A 6,671-nucleotide genomic window follows, 5' to 3' on the forward strand; every position below is an offset into this window, starting at 1 on the left:
CGTTATAATGTTTTTCATGTATTACTTTATGTGACGACATCTGGTCACGTGTGTGACATGTTGGCTCGCTTTCCAAAGAATGGCCCAAGATGTTTCCTATAAGCAGTGCTGTCAATAGTTACCTTAAACTGGCCATGCAAGATAAAGTGCCATTCTCATTTAGAGTCCTTGTAAGATCATAAGATCATACGTGATAGGAGCAGAATTAGGCCATTCAGCCCATCAAGTCTACTCTGCCATTCAATCATGGCTGGTCTATCTCTCCCTCCGATCCCCATTCTCCTGCCTTCTCCCCATGAGAAAGTGGGATAACATGGAACTAGTGTGAATGGGTCAGCCTGGACTAGGTGGTTTCCAGGCTGTGTCTTTAAAACTAAAACTGGAACCTAACCCAGTAGTACAATTTCCACCTGACATCAAACTAACAACAACAATCCCTGCCTTGGCACCACCAAAGATCTATGATATTTGGGATCCATGGAGCAGTTGTACTAAATGTCTGTTTAAAATATTTACATTATTAAACCGCATGTTGAAATAAAGTTGTTCTGAAACATCACTGTCTGCAGAAGGATCCCAACCCAAATCGTCGCATAGACATGTTCCCCAGAGATGCTGCCTGACATGCCGACGAGTTACTCTAGCACTCTGTGTCTTATGTGTGAGAAAGGGCTTGAAAATGCGGTGCAAAATACTCGTAAAAATGTGTGTTTTTTTAAATCTGCAATCGTTTCTAGGTTGTTGGATCAGCAGCGGTCAAACTTGTAGACATGAGCAGTTGCTAGACTTCCCATTCAGAAAGAGGACACAGATATGACAATGCGCGCTGGTCTGCTGAAAGGCGATTCGTTTCACTGGAATGGTTTTACACGCATATACTGGGCGGTACAAGTGCTATTTTTCCACCGTCTCGGGTCAGGCGTGAGATTCATACAGATACCACTGTGCTGGGCTCTCCAGAGACGAGTTTCAACCATCCTGCACCTGCGCCAGACCAATAATTCAAAGATTTTTTTTTTTGAAAAGGATACTGCATTTTAATATCGCACGACCCAAACCCTGTAACGAGCCAAGGGCGTGTTGTTTCCTCCCCTTTTTGAATCATCTCACTACAACAAAAACATCTTTGAATTTTTGTGCAGCCGGCAGCTTTCTAAAACCGTATCCCCCCCCCACCTTTTACCCAAACCCGCGATAAAATAAAACAAAATACCGAGGGACCTGGTGTATGGGAAAGTGCACAGCCCCCTCCGAATAAAGGTGGGACGTATATTTCAACAGCCCAGTTCCTGGTTCCATGTAAGCACAACGCATTGTATTGCCCCACTGCAACGCCGTGGTTAAAAACATTTCCCACACACACACATAGACCACCACTGCCGCAGGCAAAGTGTCACAGAGAAGATCCAGTTTTCCAGGATTTTGACTTGCTGCTGAGCAGGCGCCCATGTTAAAGCCCTGAATGGAAGGGTGTAATGCTGATTAGCAAATTGGCATCTCACACAAAATCAATACATTCCGACACTGCCACATATTAAGCTCACATTGCACAATAATATCCAGTTTCACCCCCTCACACCAGACCAACATATAAATACACACTCACCGCTCCTTCTACTGACGCTGCAGTCTGTCATTTCACTGGATATTCCGTCGCCTGGCACCTTTTATCTCCCACTGAATCAAATAATGACTGACTTCTATTCGAGGCTGGGTCTTAGTTAGGTAAGTGAATTCCCCTGCAGAATGAGGGGGCTCTGCAATAATCTGCTCCACCCCACCTCCCCGAAGCTTTGTTCTCTGCCACAGTTGCCAATGCATCTGAGCTCTCTACTACATTGCACAAGAAGGCAGGGTTTGGGAATCTTCAACAAACCACTTGCCACCAACTACAACAGCTCCCCAACCATTGACAACAGGAAGTGCAGGTACATTCTGAGCAACAGACGCTCACTCCAATCAGCATTTCGCCCAGCCTCCACGCCGGCTGCTGTTTGGCGAGTCCCTTCCCCAATTACTGCAAGGGTTTCGCCTGAACGACCTCAGATGCACGCTGGGACTTGTAGTTCCAACTCAAGAAGTGTTTGCATTTATATGGTGAAGATGGAACACACAATGCTGGAGTAACTCAGCGGGCCAGGCATCATCTCTGGACTGAAGGAACGGGTGCCTGAGTTACTCCGGCACTTTGTGTCTATCTTCGGAGTATAACCAGCATCTGCATTTATATGGTTAAGAAGGAACTGCAGATGCTGGAAAATCGCAGGATGACAAAAATGCTGGAGAAACTCAGCGGGCGAGGTAGCAAGTAATGCTCCATAGATGCTGCCTCACCCGCTGAGTTTCTCCAGCATTTTTGTCGACCTTCTGCATTGATATAGTGTCTTCCACATCACTTCCCAAGGCAGTTTTATGACCTTTGAGCTGCTTGTAGGCTGTGGTAATCCAGAATAAAACAATAGCCAACTAGTGGGTATGAAGATGTGCAGGAAGGAACTGCAGAGGCTAGTTTACACCAAAGATAGACACAAAAAGCTGGAGTAATCCAGCGGGACAGGCAGCATCTCTGGAGAGAAGGGATAGGTGGCGGTCTGAAGAAGGGTCTCGACCCGAAACATCACCTATTCCTTTTCTCCAAAGATGCTGCCTGACCCGCTGAGTTACTCCAGCATTTTGTGTCTCTCTTTAGTGCATACTAAGGTCCACAAATACCAGATAATCAACACTCTCGCACTTTGTTTTTTTTTGTAAACCAGCACCTATATTTCCTTGTGTCTTCAGATAATCAACATCCAAACACAAAGTGCTGGAGGAACTCAGCAGGTCAGGCAGCATCTGGGGAGGGAATGGTTAGGCAAGTTTCAGGTCAGGACCCTCACCAGACTGAATGTAGTGGGGGAGGGGAGCTGCAAAAGACAGGTGGGGTAATTAGTGTTAGTGATGTTGATTGATAATTAAATACTGGTTAGAACATGTTGTGAAGTAAACTAATCTCACTTAACTGCATGTGATCCATATCCCACCATTCCCTGCATATCCAAGTGCCTAGACAAAGGCCTCTTAAAAATGCCACAATTGTATCTGCCTCCACCACCACCACCCCAGGCATCGTGTTCCAGGCACCCATCACCCTCGGTGTAACATACTTGCCCCAAACATCTCCTTTAAACAGCTCTCTCGCCTTAAAGCTATGCCCTCTAGTGTTTGATGTTTCCACCCTGGGGGTAAAAACTTCTGACTGTCTAATCTGTTAATGCCTCTCTTAATGTTATACATTCCTAGCAGGTTTCTCACCCTTTTAACCTCAGGTGTTCTAGAAAAAAACAATCCAAGTCTGTCCAACCTCTCCCTGTAACTAATGCCCCCAATTCCCGCCACCATTCTCATAAACATCTTCAGCACCCTTTCAATGGTGAACACTGCCCGGTCCATCACAGGTACTGACCTCCCCACCATCGAAGGGATCTACAGGAGTTGCTGCCTCAAAAAGGCAGCCTGCATCATCAGAGACCCGCACCGTCCTGGCCACGCTCTCATTTCACTACTGCCTTCAGTAAGAAGATATAGGTGCCTACAAACTGTGTCGTCCAGGTTCGGGAACAGCTTCTTCCCTACAACCATCAGGCTATTAACCTCCAAATAAGCACTATTATTGTTTATAAGTATGTGTGTGTGTGTGTATGTTGTATACAACACACACATATACACATATGTACTCAATTTACATTTATACCAAGTCAATTAACCAACTGGAGTAGGTTAACCAGACCTACAAACCTGTACATCTTTGGCGTGTGGGAGTAATTTGTAGGCATCGGCGAAAACCCAGGCAATTAAAAACTCCGTACAGACAGCACCAATAGTTAGGATTGTACCCGGGTCTCTGGCGCTGTAAGGCAGCAACTCTATTGCTGCGCCACCGTGCCGCCCAATATAGAGGAGTCCGCACCGAGAACCAAGAAATGGGCTAGTTTATCATTGTAGCAGAACTTAATACTGAGTAATCCAAGAAATGGATTTAGAACATAGAACGGTACAGCACAGGAACAGGCCCTTCAGCCCACAATGTCTGTGTCAGACAGGAACAAAAAGATCAACTCTTATCAAAGATAGACACAAAAAGCTGGAGTAGCTCAGCGGGACAGACAGGCAGCATCTCTAGAGAGAAGGAACGGGTGATGTTTCGTGTCGAGGCCATTCTTCTGACTGTCTATCTTCAGTTTAAAGCAGCATCTGCAGTTCCTTCTTACACATTTCTCAATTCTTATCAAGACCAGCTCTTATCTGCCTGCATATGATCCATATTCCTCCATTCCCTGCATAACCATGTGACTATCTAAAAGCCCCTTAAATGCCACTATCATATCTGCCTCCACCACCACCCCGGTAGCGCGTTCCAGGCACCCACTAACCTCTGAGTAAAACAACTTGCCCCACACATCTCCTTTAAACTTTACCCCACTAACCTTAAATCTCTAGTCTTTGATATTTCCATCCTGGGAAAAAGGTTCTGACTGTCCACCCTATTTTTGCCTCCATGATTTTATCTACTTGTTCCTTACTCTGGCCTACCAAAGAAAACAATCCAAGTCTGTACAACACCTCCCTTGTAAATAACCCATACCCACTAATCCAGGTTTATAGTTCTGGTAAACCTCCTCTGCACCCTTTCATTACATTTTACGTCAGAAATAAAAATGCACGTTTGCTAGGCTGAACAGCTGCGCTTGTACACTCTGGTGTTTAGAAGGATGAGAGGGTATCTCATTGAAACATATAAGATTGTTAAGGGTTTGGACACGCTAGAGGCAGGAAACATGTTCCCGATGTTGGGGGAGTCCAGAAGCAGGGGCCACAGTTTAAGAATAAGGAGTAAGTCTTTTTAGAACGGAGACGAGGAACCACTTTTTCTCACAGAGAGTGGTGAGTGTGGAATTCTCTGCCTCAGAGGGTGGTGGAGGCGGGTTCTCTGGATGCTTTCAAGAGAGAGCTAGATAGGGCTCTTAAAAACAGTGGAGTCAGGGGATATAGGGAGAAGGCAGGAACGGGGTAATGATTGGGGATGATCAGCCATGATCACATTGAATGGCGGTGCTGGCTCGAAGGGCTGAATGGTCTACTCCTGCACCCTATTGTCTATTGCTAAGAGCATTAAGACACGGACGCATTTGGAAGCTGCACTGCACGCAGGTACCTGCTGAAATTGAAAAACATATTTATATGAAAACAGTGAAGAATCCAGATCCGAAACGTCACCTCTCCATGTCCTCCAGAGATGCTGCCTGGCCCGTTGAGTTACTCCAGCACTTTGTGTCCATTTGTATAAACCGACATCGGCAGGTCCGTGTTTCTACAATGCACTTCTGTGCCACAGAAGGCTGTGGAGGCCGTCAATGGATATTTTTAAGGCAGAGATAGATAGATTGTTGATTAGTACATGTGTCAGGGGTTACGGGGAGAAAGCAGGAGGATGGGGAGTAGACTTGATGGGCTGAATAGCCTAATTCTGCTCCTATCACCGATGACCTTATGTATGTTTGCATTCTCAGAGGTTTGTGGTCAATAAGTTCCTTTCCGTTTGCTGTGCTGCATATAAAATAAATACCTGGCTTTATCCCAGTTCAGAGCAGCTGTCTTTATACCTCTGGCCCAGAGGTGGTGCAGTTTTCACTCCACATACTAGTATTGTAGATCAATTTTGTAGAATCCCACTTAGATAGGAAGAACTCCATTCATCACACTCACTCTGGCCCCTGTTGCACCCATTACTCCCCTTCCGCCCCCATTTTGCCCAAACTCTTTCCTCTGGCTTCACAATTCGCACCTCTTTCATCCATATGGTCGCATTTATTTGTCTTTTCATCCTCAGCCTTTATCTGACCATCTGCCATGCAACCCCCCCACCCCTTCACTTGTATCCACCTATCACTCATCAGGCATTGTATTGCCCCCTACCTCTTTTCCAGCTTCCCCCCTTTTGCCATTGATCTGAAGAAGGGGCCTGACCCAAAATGACAATTACCTTGAAGGTGGCAGAGGAGCAGCAGCCAGACCAGCGAGGGAGGGTTGAGTCTAATTAGTTGAGTGGGTCATTGTCTTGATTAGATAAAATTAAATGCTGGTGTAGTGGAGCGGTCTTGGTGAGGCAAAGTGCCTTGGAGAGGTAAAGTGTAAGTCTTTGTCTCAAGAGTCTTTGGCGAGGAGGCTGAGGGGAGGAGGCTACATTTATTCGGTTGTGTGTTTAATTTAAATATTGAAACTTATTGACGTGATGGCAGGAATATTACTGCGGTGCGTTTGCTGCAGGATGTGGGAAGTCAGGGGACCACCACACCTGTGGGAACTGCGTACAAATGCAGCTCCTCAGGGGCTGAGTTAGGGAACTGGAGCAGTAGCTGGAACAGGACAGGACCGACAGTTAGCTCGTCACTCCAAGAGTACAAGAGGTGCGAGGGGTAGAGACGGAGAGGAAGGGGATGAAACGAGTGCTGGAGACCTCGGTGGAGGTGCCTTTTGGGAGCTGTCGGGACAGACGGCGCTTCCAGTCCGAGTGGCGGACTGGTTTGTGACTCGAATCCTGGCGCTGAACCTCGACCGACTCGCCCGACTCGCCCGACGTCAGGCAGAGCCATAGTGGTGGGTGACTCCATTGTCAGAGATGTGGACAGGAG

General features: G+C 46.6%; 1 protein-coding gene across 3 annotated transcripts in view; it reads right to left on the reverse strand.

The window, feature by feature from the left end:
• Positions 1 to 1,943, reverse strand: part of ralgps1 (Ral GEF with PH domain and SH3 binding motif 1) — a 679,800-nt gene extending 677,857 nt beyond the window's left edge. The window contains exon 1 of one of the 3 annotated variants that reach the window (XM_055659791.1): positions 1,607 to 1,943. The gene's annotated coding sequence lies outside the window, so the exon portion shown is untranslated. The remainder of the gene's footprint in view (positions 1 to 1,606) is intronic. The other 2 variants (XM_055659790.1, XM_055659792.1) reach the window with 2 other exon arrangements.
• Between the last annotated feature and the right edge of the window lie 4,728 nt (positions 1,944 to 6,671).

This window comes from Leucoraja erinacea, chromosome 31 (genome assembly GCF_028641065.1).
Source record: "Leucoraja erinacea ecotype New England chromosome 31, Leri_hhj_1, whole genome shotgun sequence".
NCBI classification, from domain to species: Eukaryota; Metazoa; Chordata; class Chondrichthyes; order Rajiformes; family Rajidae; genus Leucoraja; species Leucoraja erinaceus.